The 19,468-nt window shown below is 47.4% G+C and overlaps 1 protein-coding gene across 2 annotated transcripts in view; it reads left to right on the top strand.

Annotated features, from left to right (window-relative positions):
• Positions 1 to 19,468, top strand: part of LOC105677048 (uncharacterized) — a 278,448-nt gene that overhangs the window by 134,706 nt on the left and 124,274 nt on the right. For both annotated transcript variants that reach the window (XM_012375378.2, XM_067357540.1), the window contains one exon: positions 16,932 to 16,968. The gene's annotated coding sequence lies outside the window, so the exon portion shown is untranslated. The remainder of the gene's footprint in view (positions 1 to 16,931; positions 16,969 to 19,468) is intronic.

Raw genomic sequence — 19,468 nt, 5'->3', positions numbered from 1 at the left:
GATATAAAGTAGGATGTCTAATGATGCAAGCGATTATCTTCAATACAAAGCTACTGCGAAATACAAGCGAATTTCGACGTTATTTTTTTCATGAGTTTTAAAGATTAATTTTTTGTCGTGTGCGGAGCAATTTAAATCGTTGATATTCTCTAAAAAGATTAATAGAATATCATTTTATAATTCCAGAAAGATTATTGCGTATGCGCAGATTCGAGCAAACAGACAGACAGTAGACGTCCAATTCCATCGAGCGGCTACAACCCGTAATAAACGGGTTGTCAATACTTCAGACATTCCGAGCGATTTCTACGTTAATTTCCCGGTAATTCAATTTTCGTCAGCTGTGGATTGCGCGATGGTATAATGCGAGAAGGGTTTGATCGCGGAGTAAACAACCTACATCATCGGTGGAAATGTTGTAACGCGTTAGCAACGCGACTCGAGCTTCAGACGCGACGAAGGACGCGCATGAAACTGTATCGACATTTTTGCGCGCGTTCATATCTACTTTTTTGCCGGTTTTAATTGCGATTACAGTTGCGCGATCACAAGCCAAGCGCGTCCGCATACGCGGCTTTCGTCAGTACCGGTTTCGTATCCGGAGCGACGTGATAAACGTTGGACTATTTACGTTGATAGTCTGATATCCCGCTCTGGTTAGCAATTGGTTAATCATACGGCCGATCTTGCGGATCAAAAATAAAATCGTCCGCGTGACGAGTTCGAGCAAGGCCGATAAGTCCACAATACTTGGTCCGTGCGTGTCGCGTACACGCCGACGGGTACGGCAGGTAGCCTTTAATATCTGATATTTCAGGCGAGATTCACGCTGGATATCGAACGTGTACGTACGATAATGCATATTACGGGATGCTGGATGATGTACACTGCGCACATATATATATAACATATATTTCCGCGCAAAGTGGCTCATCTGCTGGCATCAATTATTCCATCTTCGTATATTTCCGCCACCTATATAGAGCGGAACATTAAAAATCACTGACGGTTATTCGACATGCCGCGTATGAAATCATTTACGTGTATCGATATTACGCGTATGATTCCTTATCACTTTTCTGAGATTTTATGCGTATGTTATTTTCTTCGAACATATTTATTGGGTCGCTTCTTAATGTTTAATATCTGATTTCGCCTATTATCGCATGCGCCAGCGACTGCGTATGTCCGTTTCGCGTATGGTTTACCGTACGATACGTCACGTTACTATCTCGGATGTCCCAGTTCTCTTCTAACTGCGGCGACTTTGATCAATTTAAAACTACTTTTCCTTCGTAAAAATGTCGAGCGACGCTCCGTAATACCCTGTCTACGATTAGACTCCGTATTTATCCGCTTTAGAGGTAAGCACACGTCACCAGCGCGCGGTAAACTTATTCGCCGATAATCAGCGACGCTGACTAAAACCCAAGTTTTGCCGGGAAGATACGAAAAGCCAAGTTTCCTCTCAAGTACATGAAATTCGGAGGTTTCCTCGCTGAATAGCGTCTAATTGACTCTAATAGAGAGCGCAGTTTCGCCCGCGCGGACCAGATTCTCTTCTATTTTTAGTCGTGCTCGAATATACGCCGTTATGGAGAGCATCGATGAAAGTTGCCCGTCCGTCATCAATTATTTCCAAACTCGCGGGCATTCACGAAACGATTATAGCGGCACCGACCGGAGTGGCTCTTCGGCCGAACGTTCAATCGATCGGACTCGGGAACGGTACACTCTTTCTAAAAGCGCAAATATACTTTCGCTTGTACGATGCACCTGCATCGTGGACGTGTGTTTAACGTGCCGACTGTATATATGTGCGCGCGCGCATGTGATAGCAACACGTAGAAAAGGTGCACCTCCGCATTTACGTTTCGCTAAGTGGACGACATAATCCCGGCGCCGGATTACCGCCGGCTCGTCTGATACCGTCGGTTCCTTTTACCGCGGACTTTCGGACCGCGCGCGGTATCAGTGCACAAAGTCGCTTAATTTTCGACCGATCTTGACACGATCGCGCTGCGAATCCTCGTCATGCATGCACGCCGCTTTCTTCTAATGCTTCTTAAGGCCGCATACGTGCTCGCGGTAAAAGCGGATATTTCTTAATCCCCTTGCCGGTCTCCGCTACTATCTCCTCGGCCCTCTTCACTTTTTCGACCTTATTTTACAAGGATCTGTTATCTCCCTGTTGGCGTGTACAGAGCATATCATGTGTCACGCCTCTCCACTAGGAGCTTGTAAAATTTAAATAGAAGATCGTGTGTTACAATGCTTAGTATCAAATATTAGAGACTGTGTGAAAAAGCTTAAAGTAAATTTCTCCGTAAAAGTAAAATGCGCGAGCGCTTCATTATGAATAGCTCCGTAATTATGCCTCGGCAACAGTTATTTTCTGAAGTTGAGTAAGTTGCGGCTGCGAGAATGAACATGTGCAAGTTGGGACACTGTAGTATGCGTGCACATACGTCGCCAGATTCAAGCCGGGAAGCTGACGATTACGCCCTGAAGACACCATCGCGGCAGACAGGCAGTCAGACAGCGCCGTAATAAATTGCTACCGTATTAATGACGTTCCGGCACACCGACGACCGAGGTTAGGTCGTGACATCCTTTCGGGCTCCCCGCGCTCGTGCGCACGCCATACCTTCTTGTCTTGCGGTCGTGCTTGCCGAGGATGAGCCGCGAAATGATAATCAAAAGTCCGATATTGATTCCGCTAATTTCGCTTCATTATTGCGTCATTATTTCTCGCGGATAAATGCACTCGTGCCATCCCCGCGACATAATAATATACGCGGATTTGTTTAGCCGCTTGGAAAATGTAAAACAGTAATTATTTATTCCGACTTTAAATCCGCAACGAAAGCGATAATATTAATATCGCTATTTGTTAATATTATATTTATGATGTTTGACAATCATCATGTATACGAAATACACACTCTTTTTTTTCTCTCTTTTTTCGATGCATCAACTTTGTGTCTTCTCCACAACAAATGTCTATCGATTGTTTTCTCGAACAATACAAATTAAATATCGTCGGTGAATAGGCAGTAATAATTATTATATAACATTAGACACCTGCAACGTGAACATGAATTCCGTACAATAGATCAATATATATTCCAAGACGCGGTTGCGTGGGAAGCAAAGCGTGGTATAGAGCGGCGAGCGGGTTCACTAGAGACAATCTACTAGGTTACAAGTTCTCGTGCCGATAGAACGTTTAGAAAAATGATTTGATTCCTGGTAGGGGCCCTCGGGTGCGCGTGATTTGTGTTCAAGCCCGACGCCATTTGTCATTGCCGGCACCGTTACGTCCCACGGGCCCCTCGGGACTCGAGGTCGAAAAGCCGAAGTTAAATTTAACAAGCTTAACCGATAACTCCCGCACGGATCGGCACGGATCGTCCTGCAGTATACACACATACACACACTTTCTCTCTCTCTCTCTCTCTCTCTCTCTCTCTCTCTCTTTCTATGCCAATAGGATACATTTATGCTGCGGAAATGCCGGCGCGGCGTGTTCGCGTGCATCAACCAATCGCGGATATACCGCGGAGATTTGGAAATAGTGATCTCGCGTGTCAGTCGGCATATTAAATCGCGACGGCGTGTGTTCCATTCCCGAGCGACTCGTCGCCTAGCGTCGCGTTGCGTCGCGACGCCTCGCATTCGTGTCGCCTCTCGGGTACAGACCTGGTGTACGCATGTATCGTATCGGGATTCGAGAGAGCGGTCGACGCGACGCGACGCGATGCGACGCGACGCGACGCGACGCGACGCCCGGCCCGCGAGAGAGCAATTCTCTAATCCCGCGCGAACCCGGCCCGCGCGCGAACAGCGGCGATATTACGGTTATTTTTCAAGCCGACTGCCAACGCTCTGACCCGCTATTACTGCGGATACGATTCATTACCGGCGGCCAACTAAAGTGTATTGTGTTACGTTATGATTGATCGCGCCGTGCGCGATCCGCTGAACAAGCGTGTCCCACCTGTCACCAATAAATATCCAATTTCAAGTTAGAGTGATATATAAGACATTTTAACGTCGCGTTTTTAGTGACGCCGTCGCCGTGCCGCGTAATAGGATCATTTATTAAGAAAATTGGCTGTTGGGATATTCGTCGTCATCTTCCTCGTCGCCGTCGTCGTCGTCGTGGTCTTGCTCGTCGTCACGTCCCTGCCGGCACGAAGGACGATGCGTTACTCTACGCGACATTCCAAGACAGTGGTGAACAGGCGAGATTCTCGGAAACCCCGCAGTCTCTCCTCTTGTCTCACGTTAATATTATCCGTGTGCGGATGACGAGATGGATAGAGTACATACCATTTTTCACGGTCCTCACCGGCGCGGAACGAGTAGATTTGTTAGACGGCGCGATGCGGCCTGGCGAGTCGCTTGTCGATACGTCACGTTATTTTAAAAATGGAATGGCCTGGGGAAAACTGTCTTGAGCTACGCTACCTGCCTGATTGCCGCTTTCCGGTTGGTCGTTATATCACGTCTACAAAAGTAATGATAAGGAGACTAAAAAAAATTATTGCACGTAAACACGGTCTTGGTTCTCGTGATAAGTCCAAAAATTATTCTCCAACTTTTCACTCTTTTCAAAGCTTTCCGACGATGTGTAATACGAATTTTGTGTGAAAAAAAGCTCTCCGCGAAAGTCATTTCACGTGATTTTCCATTTCCAACTCTTGCTATCGACATGTATACGATTATGTGTTGTTGCTACGCATTGTAGAAGTTATCTCATTACTTTTGTTATACACGTAGACGCTCTCGCAAAAGTTTGACTTTAGTTTCTGATTACGGATATCAGATGATATCCGTAAACCGCTTCTAGAAGTTTCGGAATAGAGAGACTATTCGTCATACTTGCGCTCGCAGGGCTTGACCCACTTGCGTCATACAGCCACGAAACATTGATAATCAATGCACTCAATGGAGTGTCAGAGAGTATTAGAGACAACTTCCGGAAGCGCAGAGATAATTAACGCTGACTGAAGAGCGTGATCGTTTCATATATATACGCTCGGTTACGTCGCGCGCACGTGTGTAACATCTACTCTGTACAGGCTACATCTATATATTATTAACATATTCACATCTAACTTATGACAGTTTATGCACGAATAAACTCGGCATTCGCATCAATGTTGTAAGCCGCATGAAATGTAAATAAATGGAGGAATTTTCTTTCTCCCTCTTTTCTGATATCGCGCGCTCTATTTCCAAAGTTTTTATAAAAAAAAGATAAAGTTTCGTGATATTTCGATAATATAATTATCGTAAAGAGTTTAGATATGTTAAATATTATATTTCTCTCACAGAAAGTTGCCGATTACATGGGCGATGTGTAACGTTGCACACCGCAGATCATTTCGCGCGCGGATGAAAAATCGCAAATATGTTTATTACTTCTGCGATATCTTTCGTAAATCTGTAGAGCGATATTATTGCAGTTTCTGTACACATGAACGTTAACCGAAACGAGAGTCATGGTTGTCGATCGCAGGCGAGATCATAAAGGATCACGTTATTGCTGCAGAATATGGAATATGAGCTTTCAGTCTGTCTGTAAAGTTCCGAATCGAAAATTCTTTTGTCGCCGGGAGCGAGCGAATAAAACGTCGGGAAAGATCGATTTTACCGGAGGAACATCGGTAGTGCGCGGCAAAGGTTTCTCTCTCATGCATTCGCCTCTATATACACGCGTACGTATATATGTATACCATATATACACATCCCAACACGCTTCGACGATGCGAAAACAGAAGAGGAGAGTACGACCAGTGATCTCAATACTTTCTCGGTGCTCTTGAGATTTATATTTATGGTTAAGGGTAAAGCGGGGAAAGATCGAACGACGAGAGCGAGTGGATAGCTCGGGGGACTTGGCGAGCGGAGAAAAAGGGCAAACGAGAGCGATACGTCGTAAGTGCATCCGCGCAAGTTCTTTCGCGGCTTGTCCTTTCACCTCTTCCCGATCTCGCACGCGCGCGCATGCAGCGCGCACACTTTGTCACGGTCGCGGCTTCGAACGGAAGAAAGGGGGGAAAAGAAAACAAAGAAAGCCGCGCGAAGATCATTATTAAGGAGTAATGAATAATACCGGAAAGAGATTCAAGCGTGTAAGAGTACGACGCACGACCTCGCCGGGTATAATTCTCGGCGATGGCGTCATTAACTCTGCGCCGCCGCGCGCGTTGCCGGCGCGCACCGGCGGTGAGATGGAAGGCGGCGGATACATCGTGAGGATACACAACGTAAGGCGTACGTAAGATGCTCCTTTGCGGAAGGCTAAACGCGAGTTGTTACATCGTAATGTTACACTGCAATAATGCCGGCATTTATTTATTGATTTACATGGGCGCGCGGCGGCAGTTGCCACGGAATCGCCTATAGCTCGCGGTTACTCGAAAGACGAAATATACGATTAATATTTTATCTGACACCTAATCATGTTTCTCCATCGACGCTTGGTTTCGTCGAACATAGATACAACCTCCCGCTGTGCTGCGTCAAATTTTTTTTACAAGTCGCAGATAAATCTGAATGAAATTTCAAATAATATCTATACGTTCGCAAAGAACTATACATGCGAAGAGAAAACTGTGGGTTATATGTAAATTTATGATCACTTTAATTCAATTTAGAGTACGTTTCTTTCCCGACGCAAATCGGATCAAACGTTTGTCTATTTTCCGCGCTCGATAACCATTCGAGAATTATTTGTTCTATTATTGTCAACTATTGTTGCACGTCGCGATAAATCTCATTTCGTTTATATCACAGTTCGCATATTCCTTGCCTCGACTGTTCACAATGATTCCGTCCGCTTCCTTCGTAGATAACATTCGCTCGTGAACTCTGCGCTAGTTAGTAATTTCTAGATACCCCATCCTACACAGTTCACGACGTGCATACCTCCTCCCCTTGGACCACACCGCGGTCCGTAATGCAGGATTATCTATCGATTTATTTGGAGCGAGGGAAGGAGGGCCGGGCACGTAGAGAGCGGGCGTTCGACGTAGTTTCGAAGTACGATGCACGAGAGCGGGCACCTTGTCGCCTTGCATGCGAGATACGAAATTATCGCGACGATTCGGAACAGTTAGGTTCGTCTACCGGTCGGGAATGGAGCGCGCTGCTGAGGGAAAGAGAGAGACAGAGTGAGGAGAGGGGACAGAAGTAAAGAAAACGGAACTGCTTCGCGCAGAGCAAATGTATGCACACTCGCGAAGATAACGCGAACGCGAGGCGGGCTCTTTCTCTCTGCGTCTCCCTCTCACATCGTCCTTCTCTCTTTTTCATTTTCTCTCCTATTCGCATTAACGTGCTGATGCAGTCTCGAGCCGAGACTAGAGGTTAACTCTCGTGTCCATCTTCGGTCTACACGATGGATAATTCAGCGTACCTTAACCGTCCCGTCCGCCGCGGAAGAAACGGCGCGAACGCAGCGTGTAAATCGTTTCAGGAAGATGAAGCAACGTCTGTTTGTCCCAGGACAATCTCCTCGGAGTGCTTTCTCTTCCGTGACACTGCAAACTCGGTGGGATCTTGTTTGCGTATGATCGCGAAAATCCCCTTTGCAAACAGCGATAGGGGTAGGTCGGGGAGGGCACTATTGTCGGCTTCGGTGCGTCACGGAATGTCAAGGAATTCATCGGTCACGTGCCGAGGGGAGCAGCGAGAAATACTTTCACTCATCTTCCTAGAAAATATGAGGTGTCTCTGAAAATATTTCACCCGACGGTTAGAACTTTTTTTTTTTCCTATCGCAATATTATTTTACAACAAAAATTTTGTTAAATTACAGTCAATATAAATTTGCAGTTTACGCTTTTTAACGAACAGATATCTGCATAGAAAATATTTTTCCACAGTCAAAGGTCAATTTCTCGAGATAATGAGAGTGATTGTAATTCGTAGACAATAATTTTATGACAAATGACGATAAAAGAATCCGGCCTGCTATTCTTCATTCTTGTCTTCCGATCAATCGTAGTGTTTCAAAGATATTCGATCCGTTCGAGGCTAGGGGATAATAAATCGCATGAGACACGCCGAGATGTGGCGGGATTAATCACAGCGCGCATAAACGACGGAGAGATTTTAATTCCGTTCCACCACGTTGAATTTGATTAGCACGCGGCGATAAAGAGCTCGTGACTGCTGCCTGTCGCATCGTTGAACAAGCGTTAGCTCGCTCGCGCGCGTCCCGCACTTCTTCTTGAAAGGCTACAAAGAGGTCGGCACCGGGACACGTTCCGGCTTTGTCTCTAGAGACAAATCAGAACGGCGTAATGAGGCTCGGGGTGGGAGGCGAAGAGAGAGAGGGGGGGGGGGGAAAGGGTGCCGGGCGGAAGGACACTGCTGAGTCCTGTAGGACAAGTGTAGTGGCCGTATCATCGCCGCGGCTGACATTCTCATTCGTGACGGATGGCAGGAAGGTAAACGGCTAAGCGGGCCACGCTCGAGAGATCTGGCCTGTGGAAAACGCTTCTTTCTCCACGTGTTTCCCACGTTTTCGACGCATGGCTGCTCCGGAGCACGCGCTTGTCCATACACTGCCCAGCTCCTTTTTCCCTCTCGGTATTCTCCGCTATAATTCCACGACCATTATAATTCTCCGGTGTTATCTCCCGTTTTAGTTCGCTCGTTTCACAGTTGGTTCCGTACAAGAGTCAATATTTGCTCACGTTGGCCGAGATATCGTTCGCGATTTTGCTTATGAAGACCCACCGGATTGGCCGTCGGAAATGCACTGTCTACGTGTCGAATTCTATATCGTTTAATCGTATCGGAAAAAGCGAAATACAATGAAACTCGATAACATTTTTTCAGCATTGAATCAATGTTAATCTTTTCCGCTCTATTAAATGGACTTCATATTGAAAATGTGAAATTAAACATCCGTGATATTTTATTCTTTACAACATATTGAAGAAATTGCAATGGCACTTTTATTCGCGCTAAATGTCGGCGCATCTGTATCGCTAATTACGCGTAACGGATAAGGAGCGGGCGATCGCAAAGGCACGTATAAAGATATACAAGGTAGGAGCTGCGTTGGGGGAAAACGGGACAGCTCATCTCATTCGTGACTTCCATTAAACAGAACTGATTTGTCGATCGGCACGACATAAAGACAGCGGGGAACAGGCGAATACTCGTCTTATCGATCGCATTATTGTACGAACGGAGAATAAAACAGAGTTACTGTTATTTGAAGACCACCCCGACACGATCTCGTATGCCAGGGATAGGAAGAGCTATATCTCTTGCATCTTCTTGAGCTCGGCATTCCTGGATAAGACCCGCATTAAATCTCGTCCGCGGATTCGTCCGGTCGCCATTCTTGCTCTTAATATCCGATCCCGTAGCCCGCAGTCCCGTAGAAGGTTCGCGACCTAGCATGGGGCCGCCTGCGATCCGCAGAAAATCATGATAATTATTACGTTAGAGCTAACTGCGCTTCCTATCGATGGAAGATGGGTCTGCGGGCCCCCGCGCGCGCGCGCGCGCGCAATCGCGATATCAGACCGTGGTCACTGTAACATTCGATGAACGGCGCGATAGGTGCATACTACACACGCGACGGCGTAGCGAGGTATGTGATGTACGCGAGATATATATATATATATATATATATGTGTGTAACGCGCCGCACGAAGACGACGGCAGCCTCGACGGCGAAGACGACGAGGCTGCCGTACCGTACGGTCGATTTCCGCGCTATGTGCACCGAAGTAACGGGCTGCAATGGACTGATAATTATTTCGATGCCAAGGGTTCATCGTGTATAATTGAGAACGTGAGTAAACACTTAAGTGACTTTAATTCAATTTTCTTCCCCCGTACACTCGTTGCGCATTATCACGTGGCAAAGGTCTTTCATCGTTGTGGCCCTCGGCGCCGGTTGTACGTTAACACGTGCTAAGAGAGACCGTTGATTTTAATCTCGAACGCAAATCAAGTACGCGCGATGCGATACTGCGTGAATAGGTTTAATTGGTCGGCGTAGCGATCGTGTCAAAATTATAAAGCGCGTAATAACAGCCGTCGCGATTGAAATAATTGAGGAGTAGAAGTGGAAATGGCCGCTACGTGCCTCTCAACCATGTGTTCTTATATAAACGACGGTGTGTATCGAGCGTTTTCATATAAATGTCGGCGTACGTTGGCGTTAGAAGTATATTAGACACGGTATCGTCTTTTAGCATTTTTTTTTATCTTCGCTCGTCAATTGTCGAGTCGCCGTTGTAACGAAGTATTGTTATGAGTTGGCGATATTGCTAGGAAGAAATAAAGGTGAGCTTTTTATGCGCGCCCCTTGCCGTGTGCGTGGCTTTGAATGAAAGGAACTTAGCGCCCTTTGTCTCGATAACGACAAGGCGAGCGAGCGAGCAAGCGCGCACGCGCGAGGATATTCACGTCGTTTGCGAGCGGCCCCGCATAATTGCAGTCGCAATTCACCTCTGTTGTGTACATTCAGGTCGGGTCACAGGCGACGACAACGCGCGCGGGACAGTACGCGGATGTGGACTAAGAGGTGGAGGGCGACAACGTATAGATGCGGTGCAACGGTATAGATACGAGGTAACGGGAGGAAATTGGAGGCTGGACACCGGCTGACCGGTCAACGCCGCGCGTTGCGGCACCGCTGAGAGAATGACCTCTCCTCAAGTATATCGCTCGATTCTAATTGCTTCTGTGTTACGGCTGACGTATTAAGGAAATTAAATTTCTCGGAGATATCGGCGGCTGAATCGGCCGCGAGTCTTCCCGCTCGCCTAGTTTTTGCCACGAGCGACTCCCGTCGGCCGTTCGTTTGTTTTCATTCTCGCTTGTCGCTCCGGTAAAGCGAAACACGCCGCCCCTTTCCTCTCGAAATGATAGTTTCATACATGTTCCGCGACTCCCGCATCCTTGATGGTTTCGATACGCCGCGTGTTCGACTTGTAGATTAATCTCGTGCGAACGCGCGCGAGTTTATCACCCGGATAATTTCTTCGGACGTGCGCAAGACCGCCGTGTCACGACGGAACATTCTCATGGTTCTCTGCTCCGCTGTGCTAAAAGTAACGACTATAAGCCACCGCATGCGGATAGTTCCAATCTGGTTGGTGTACCGTTAAACGCCGTGGCGTTCGCCGCCCGACGTCGCCGGCGTGTGCATACTGCGCCGTAAACAAAACAACGAGTGAGCTCCTTTCGCAGGTAGCTGCCTGCCCGGCAGTCTTGTATCTGTGACAAGAAAGTGGGACGCATGAAATATGCGTCTGGTTACGGCAGGCGCCAAAATAACACACGTAACGCCTCGCGGTGCGCTCGCTCCTGCAAAAGCGGACGTTCACCGTAAATGTGAACGTGCACATAAGTCGCGCGCGCGCGCGCGCGACTTGTTCCGATATAAACAGAGCCGCGCGTAAAATGGGTCTGTTTGTCGTCGCGATAAATGCGCGAGACTCTTCAAGATTGTTATCCATGTCACTGCTTTATCTCATGTCGCAAAATGTACGCCCTTAACAGACGCGGATCGCGATCTTCGCATCAATATACGAAGCGGCGGTCGTATAAGATAAGAAGCGGCTCACTTTATACGCGGATTTTATTCAACAAAATGGATTCTCGGCCTTGCGCAAACACCGCACCACGCATTTACGATGCCAACTCATTTTCTCAGTTGTTAACTTAAAAGGCATTATGGCACGACCTCTCTCTCTCTCTCTCTCTCTAATTAAACCGAAATACTCGGCAAGGTCGCGGCATAAAATGCACAAGTGCAATTGCGTGAAATCTCTTCTCGCGCACACATCGCTGCGTACGTATATACATATTTATTGGAACACGTCACGGCCATACTTCTGTTTCGTATAAGTGTAACGAAGTGATTTTCAACGGTGTCGCGTACCTTCTGCTCCGGCTACTCGAAATCTCCATTCGAACACATGCAAACGTCAATACTGTGCCGTTTCCCCCAACGTTTCTCTCTGTGTTCCTACTCCGCTTTATCCCTGCCGGTACACGCCGCCAGCCGGCGATTTATGTAGGCTACTTATGCAACGAGCTCAGGCCGGTTTCTGGGTGGGTCGGTGAATAGGGCTATTGCTTATGCACCGCGTGTCAACTCTGACCGCGTTCTTTACGATGTGTGGTCTGCGGTTAATTAATATTTTTGCCGCGCGGTCACCGAACGGTCGGCTGCCATATTAGCATCATTTGGGTCTGTGGATCACAAATGCTTCGGCAAAAAATAACAGTTGTGAGGTACGAAGTAGGTCCGCCTTTCACACACGATTCCGCTTGGTCGTTGTAATTGTACGCTCTATTATTAAATTCACAAAAGTCAGTACTACTATTTCACGATTTTTATTCTCCATAATTTTCTTAGCATGATGCTCGTTTCTTCGTATAAATGTGAAATTCTGAGAGCATATCGAGCCTATTGTTATAACTTGAAATCTTGGCAGTCGACGTCGAAATCAACTGTTATACAATGCACGGTAACTAACGAAATATCGGATATAGCCCGAAAGAAATGCGCACGACCATCCGGATTCCGCACGCGTCGTCGCATTTTTGTAAATGCCGTGGAATTCGGTCCGCGAAATCGTACATCGCGGAAACGGCCGCGGTTATGTCCGGTTCACGAGGCCACCGGTTCGATCGCGGGAAAATCAGGGCTCGGACGATAAAACGTGAGGGAATTCAGGCGAATATTCGACAGGAACGTGACCTCTGGATGGAGATGAGGGCAAACGACTGCACGTAGCTCATTCGATGGTTGCGGCAGGTGCATATTATTCACGTTTCGAACGGATAGGTCTCGCGTGAATTCATAAAGCAGTCCTTTGTACGAACACTTTACGCGGTCCGCGGTCTTTATGGAAATTTTACGCTCCAGCGCTCGCCTTATGATTGGTCCGAGAATCCTGCCAGAGATAGAAGAGAGGAGAGAGAAAGAAAGAGAGAGGGAGGGAGAGAGAGAGAGCAAGGGAACGGGAATGACATGTTACCGCGTATGCTCCGGTTCGAAATTTCTCGTGGAGACGCCTGAAATGTCGCCGTGTCGATTTTCAGAAAATTTCTTCTCGTTCAAATAGTCTTGTTAGCCCGCCGAATCGCGCGCTTAATCGTGTTAAATAGACGATAGCGCGGGGGATTTTTCGACGATCGATGGGCGAGCGCTAAGTGCGGTTCGTGCTCGTTAATGGCTGATCAGGGGAGAAAAATGAGACACGTTTCGATTCCACGCCGAGACCAGTACTGGGAGAGGTAATCTGCCTACCGCGGTGTTAAGCACTTCCCTCTCCCCGCCCCCCCCCCTTCCTCCCACGCCTCTCTTCCGCCACTCTCGAGAATTTAATCGAAAGTCCCGCGACGTAGCTCGGCGCCCATACGTTGAGGCAGATTCAGTTTTACTTCGGGCAAGTTACCGAGACGTTCCACTAATTTTACGGTCAACCGCCGATGTGTACTTCCCTTGACAGTATTGAGCCCTCGGTGGAGGAACAAAGCGACTACTCACTGCACTTGGACCGATAACGTGGCTGGGTAAGGCGCTTCCCAGGGATCACATGACGTTAATTATCTACAAACTACTTGCGAACTGCGATGGTACAATGCGGCATTTCCGTGCGTGTTTCGCACGACCAATTTGCGCCGAAATTCCGCGCACGTCGCAGTTTGCATGAAAAGATCGTTCGTAATCCGGCCGAGCAAATTAAAACGGTAAAGCACCGGCAAAACAGCTAATTACGGCCACGCATAACCGGAGGACTCTAATCAGCGCGCTAATAAGCGATCGCCGGACGTTACGTGCGATTTTTAGCGCCGTAAAATAGCAAGGTTATTTTTAGCCTGAGAGAGCCGCGAAATCTAATTAAAAGAGAATCGCGGCTCTTATCGCGGGAAATCGGGATAATCGCGGGGGCTGCACGATTATCGTGTGCGAAATCATTTACGAGTTTTATGTTGTATTTCACGGGTCTCCCTGCACCCCCCCCCCACCCCCTGCGTGTCTCGCGTGGCGAAACGACGCATATATCAAGTGGCGTAACAATGCGCTTGTCGCGCGCGCTCCTTTAATTTACCTGCGCCGCCCGTAAGTCCGCGGCAATAGACCGTATCGCGACGAAGCAGCGACCGGGGCTGAAACTTCTTCCGCCTGCTCGTCGATACAGGGGGCACGGCCTGTCCGTCGAATATACGAGCCACTTACGAGCCGGCTAACCTCGCGTTCATGCGCATTCCTGCCCTTCGCGCGCGCAAGGGAGATACAAGCTCCGGTGTCTTTAATATGCGACAGACAAGTTGACCTCGCCCTTCCCGTGGCGGTGCTTGTTTCAGACTATTATCCAAGTACGTAGGCTACGTGGCTACCTACTCCGCGCCGACTCTACGAGAATTTATAATAACCGCGCTGCGGAGTTACCGCGGAAGCGTGCCGTACCGTTCGTTGCGCACGACCGGGCCGTGACCGTTGCCGCGCTGTACGTACCGCACGACGAGAGCGCGTCGTGTACCGACCGTATAATAGATCGAAAGGGACGAGAAGGCGCGATGTCTGAACGGTCAAGTCCCATTTCTACTATCTCCCTCGCCGCGCGGTCCTTCCGCGAGGCGTGTCTCGGCCCCCCCGGCTTGGCATCGTGTCGTGACCAGATAAAGAAGGCCTGTCCCGGAGTCGGAGGATGCCCTCCCCTCCCCCCCCCCTTCCTTGTCTGCTTTACGACTGTGAAATAATAACTTCAATTAGTTAATAACTACCGGTGATATAACGCGACTTCCACCGGATAAACTAGAGGTCGGATCGTTTCTTATGCATGTTAAACAGTAAAATCGCTAATGACAAACCGCGCATCCGCGGTAATAAAGCCGGTCGTTACGTCGAGGCGTTGATGGTTTATGCGGCGTGCCGTTGGTGATATCGAGTGGCGAACGAGGAAGTAAATAGTTAGGGCGATATTAAAGAGCCGGCGAAGAGGCGGAGAAAACCTAGCGGCGGAGAAAAATAAAGATACCCAAGTGTCGATAGAGCTCGAACGACGGCGACGACGCCGGCGACAGCGATGACGTCGTATCGACCGACAGTCACTCGTTGAAGCGACGGTGATGGATTTTATATCCGCCGCTGTCGTCCTTGCGTCCGAGCGGCTTTCCCTTCCGAACATATGTCACTCGGCAAATGGTAGGCGTTCAAGCTGTTTCGCTGCACTTTGTGCTGCAAGCCGTAGCCTACCTGCGTGTAATGCCTCTCTTATTCTTCGTCCATCACCTTTCCCTTCCGCCGTCGCCGATGTTTCGCTCCTCGGCTCGTCGTCTCCCCTGCGCGCCGCGCTGCAGCCAGCAACGGCCGCTGCTCTACGGCTCGCTGAATTCCCAGGAAGGTTTGTCGGGTAGCAATTGGATGTAGTTACGCATCGAATGACGATGCAGCCGATGTGCAGGGGGCCGGCGCTATCTCTTCGACCGTTTGTCCCCGCATCCCGCTCCCGCAGGGGAAAACTGGATCCAGGATACGTTTCCCGGAAAGCATTGTCCGCAAAATGCACGCGGTCAGCAATCGGCTCAACTACTCGCGAATCTGACCGCATCGCGCCGCTGCATTTCTGCGTCCTCCACTACTGGCGACCGTGTACGTACGCCACCCGCATAGTATAGTTGAGAGAGAGAGAGAGAGAGAGAGGGAGAGAAAGGAAGAAAAAGAGTCGTTTGGCAACCCGATGCGATTGCATTGACATTTCAAGATATTCGACTCGCTTCGATTTGCAAAATTCAAAGGTCGTATAGAAGGTGATAGCCAAAGATCGAACTCAAAGAATTGCTCAGTGTGCAATAATTGAAAATAGAAAAAAAAAAAAGAAATATTTATACGAATGAAAAAATTCAGAATATTCTCACGGTAAATCAATTTTCGAGGAATGTCGAAGCATACTTTATTGATATTTCTGAAACTTATTTTGCATAAAGCTATTCATATTTCAGTTTTTTTACAAGATGGAAATTATTTCTCATTGCTGATTGATAATTTTTTCGCAAAATAACGATTTATCCATTATAAATCGCGTTAATTCGTTATTCCGAAAAGGTTTTTTTCTCAATTATTTGATTGACTGTTGTCCTTCGACTGTTACGTCGCTCGCTTGAAATATCGATAAGGCCGCGCGTGTTTTTTCGTATGAGCGACTGCGCTCACGTTGTCCGGGCCTACCCTCCGGATTTAACAATCCACCCTCGTGCGCGTTGTTAACCCGACCACGCGTGCCCCCGCCATTTCTTCCATTACCGACTCACGGGACGGAAATTTATTCGTCCCCCTCCTACCTCCGTGCTGCCTCTCTCTCTCATGGGTCCGTTACCACTACGTACTCGGAATATGAGTAGCACCACACATAGTCCGCGACTCCTTACGTCGACGCGGGCGAGAGAAAGACCTGGAATTAATATTTCTCTCTGCAGTCGCACACTCTACCCCCGTCCCCATCGCTCGTTTTCCAAGGCGGATTCCCAGGGAACTGCGAAAAGAATTTAAATTCGGTATCCCACACTCGTGCGACTGGTAGAGTGAGGACTATACGTCATATCACAAAGTTCGCCAGCGCACCGACGTCGCTTATTCCTTACTTTGATAAGACAGAGTTTGAATTTTTACGCGTTCGCGCCGCTCGAATATTTCCATATGCGAACGGAATAGCAATTATGCGAGAAGAAATGACAATTTTAATAACTCGATGCTACAATTTTTACTCGTTTAATTCCGGATTGTTGGTCGTGTCGCATCTGAATACGATAAACGATACCTCTTGGAAGATAAATGTTTAGAAACTTATGGTGTATACGCAAAGTAAAACTCGCATATTCTCTCTTCGCTGATATATCTTCTAAACGAAAAACTTGTTTGTTTGTTACAGGATCCGGAAGCGAGGGTCGAGCGATACAACAACAGCGGTAAGTGATGCATAAGTATTTTAATACCAAATATGTCGGCTAACTTTTCGCCTAAAGAGAGACGGAGCATTTTCCGCAGCGCGTAATGGCGCGACGGCGGGTTAATGAGAATCGCTCTTAGTGCAGATAAGGTAACATTACTCGAGTTCACCCGAGCAAGTTTACGACTGCTCTTTGTAATCCTGGGTTTTACTCGATCCTAGATATTTGGGAATTTATTACCGGTACGCCGGATCACCTTTCACCGCAATAAAGACAAGATTTTCCATCTGATATTATTTGAGATATTTTACTTAAGCTCGCGCTTGATCGGCGTTTTTATCTCATCATTAATAATCGAGTGAGTGAGAAAGTATATCTCGCGTTTGCGAAAAAGTACGTACGAAACGTGCTTTAAACTACGAATGATCAAACGGAATTTCAGTCACTCAAACCGACAGTGCTCGCTGAAATCGCCGTGAAAGGAGAGAAGACCGTGGAGCTTCTATATTCGTCTTGCGGTAAAATGCTTCGACACCCGCTGCACAATTCTTTTCCATCGACTGAATCTGTCACTAGCTATTTTCTCGTCCGATGGTTTGCTGTTTCTCTCATGTATTGCCTGTCGCTAGGATGCGCATAGCCCACGCTAAATTAATTCCATGCCATACGGTTTTCCTTTTTCTTTTTCTTTTTTTTTTTCGATCGCAAGATTCCAAGAATATTCGGATAATACTGCCTGAAACTCGCTCGGGCGTCGCTTATCGGCCGTGTAAAATCACGGGTGATGCGGTTGCAATCATTGGTTAAAATAACGTAGCTGAAAATATTCGATTACGCGGAATACAGAACATCCATTTATAGAATCATGCCATACGTATAATCCAGTAGGCGTCTCGTTAGAAACTGCAAATTATCAATTCCTCGCGTATCTCCGAGCCTAGGTAAAGCGCGGAATACGCTCACACCGTGGTACACGCACGCTACATCTCGTGTGTAGCTCTAGGTTTATAATTGAAACACGCAGATTACCTATTCCGCACAGGCACTAGAATCAAGCCAATTGACACACAGAATGTGTTTATAACAGTGCTGCAGCCTTACACATGAGGTATAAGTTAGCGCGGTATTGAAGTACGGAAATGGGTAACTCCATACATCTCCGAGTCGAACATGAGATGCGTATTCATTCATAATTCTTGAATAATTGCACGGAATGTGTGCGCAAATTTCCTTGGCTAAGACACATGTAATATCCTTCGGAGCCGTGTATAAAAAGAAATAATAACCGATAAATCGAAAGGATAAATCGTGAAAAATCTATAATAAGACATTGAAAAAGAAACACAATGGAATAATCTTTGACATCTTTGAAAGAATTAAAAAACTTAATTCGGAATTTATTTACCTTCGAGTAAAAATATTCAAGAGTTATTGCAATGACGAATGATGGATGCGCTTGGCATGTATTATTTATTCGTATCCATAACTATCTCGATCATTCCAAGGTTGATCCATCGTCACGGAACGTCGGATACCGGTTTAAAGGTGTCGCTCGAGACGGTTGTACGTTCGATATTACAGACGATTCCTCATACCATCCCGGCGCATCTGTCTTCCTCCTATCTTGTAACGGCGCGAGATAGAAAGGATCCGAAGATCGCGCGCCGGCGGCGAGTCTGAATAAACGTTGGAATTTGATCTTGTGTTTGCGTCTCGCGATAGAGGCCCGCGATCTTGAGAAGGGAAGACAGTCGGTGGGAGCGCGAACGGCATAGTAGGCAGCGGGAGGAAAGAGGAGAGATCGAGTTGACGGTTCCCTCGTCTTCGTTCGGCCACCGCGAGATATCCCGAGTGCCAGCGTAACGCGGTAGGACGGTACGTAATTAACGCCTCATGTAGATGCTATCGCTGTCGTGGACGGTACGCGAAGAGAGTCAGCGTGACGATCGGTGATGCACGGTCCTGCTGTTGTAATGGAATATTATTATCGGTCAGCATCGACTCTCGCGCGTTAAGGTTACTCGGCGCTGATGATGGCTGCTGAGCCGACGACGATCGTTTCGGACGCTCCGAATAACCGTTCGACGCCGTTTTCGTAATCGGTGAGTCGTACGTCCGCGTGTTGTTGAGATGATTCAAGGGGAGATATGTTGTACTAAGTTGCGCGCGAAGGATGTACCGGTTTGCCTCGACACTTGTACGACCCGCGTTAACCGCGTGAATCGTCAACGAGATGTGCGAAATTATCGGGTGAAATAAAAGGAAATGGAGAGAACCGTGTGAAGTTTATGCGCGCCTTAAATGCAGATAATGCGCGTTTTAGAGCGTGAGAAGTGTTATGGGTTCGTTTTATAACATATTACTGATACAATTCTCCTTTTATCATCCGTGTTTATTAAGGATTTAGATGATGAAGTGGACATAATTTTAAACGTATAAAATCAAGTAAAAGTTTAGAGTCTCGATAGCATAAAGTAAAATCAACTTTATGAATCAAATGAATTGAAATTGATGAAAT

This window comes from Linepithema humile, chromosome 6, assembly GCF_040581485.1.
Source record: "Linepithema humile isolate Giens D197 chromosome 6, Lhum_UNIL_v1.0, whole genome shotgun sequence".
NCBI lineage: Eukaryota > Metazoa > Arthropoda > Insecta > Hymenoptera > Formicidae > Linepithema > Linepithema humile.
The sequence above is the reverse complement of the archived record's forward strand: the minus strand, read 5'-3'. Positions and strand labels throughout refer to the sequence as shown.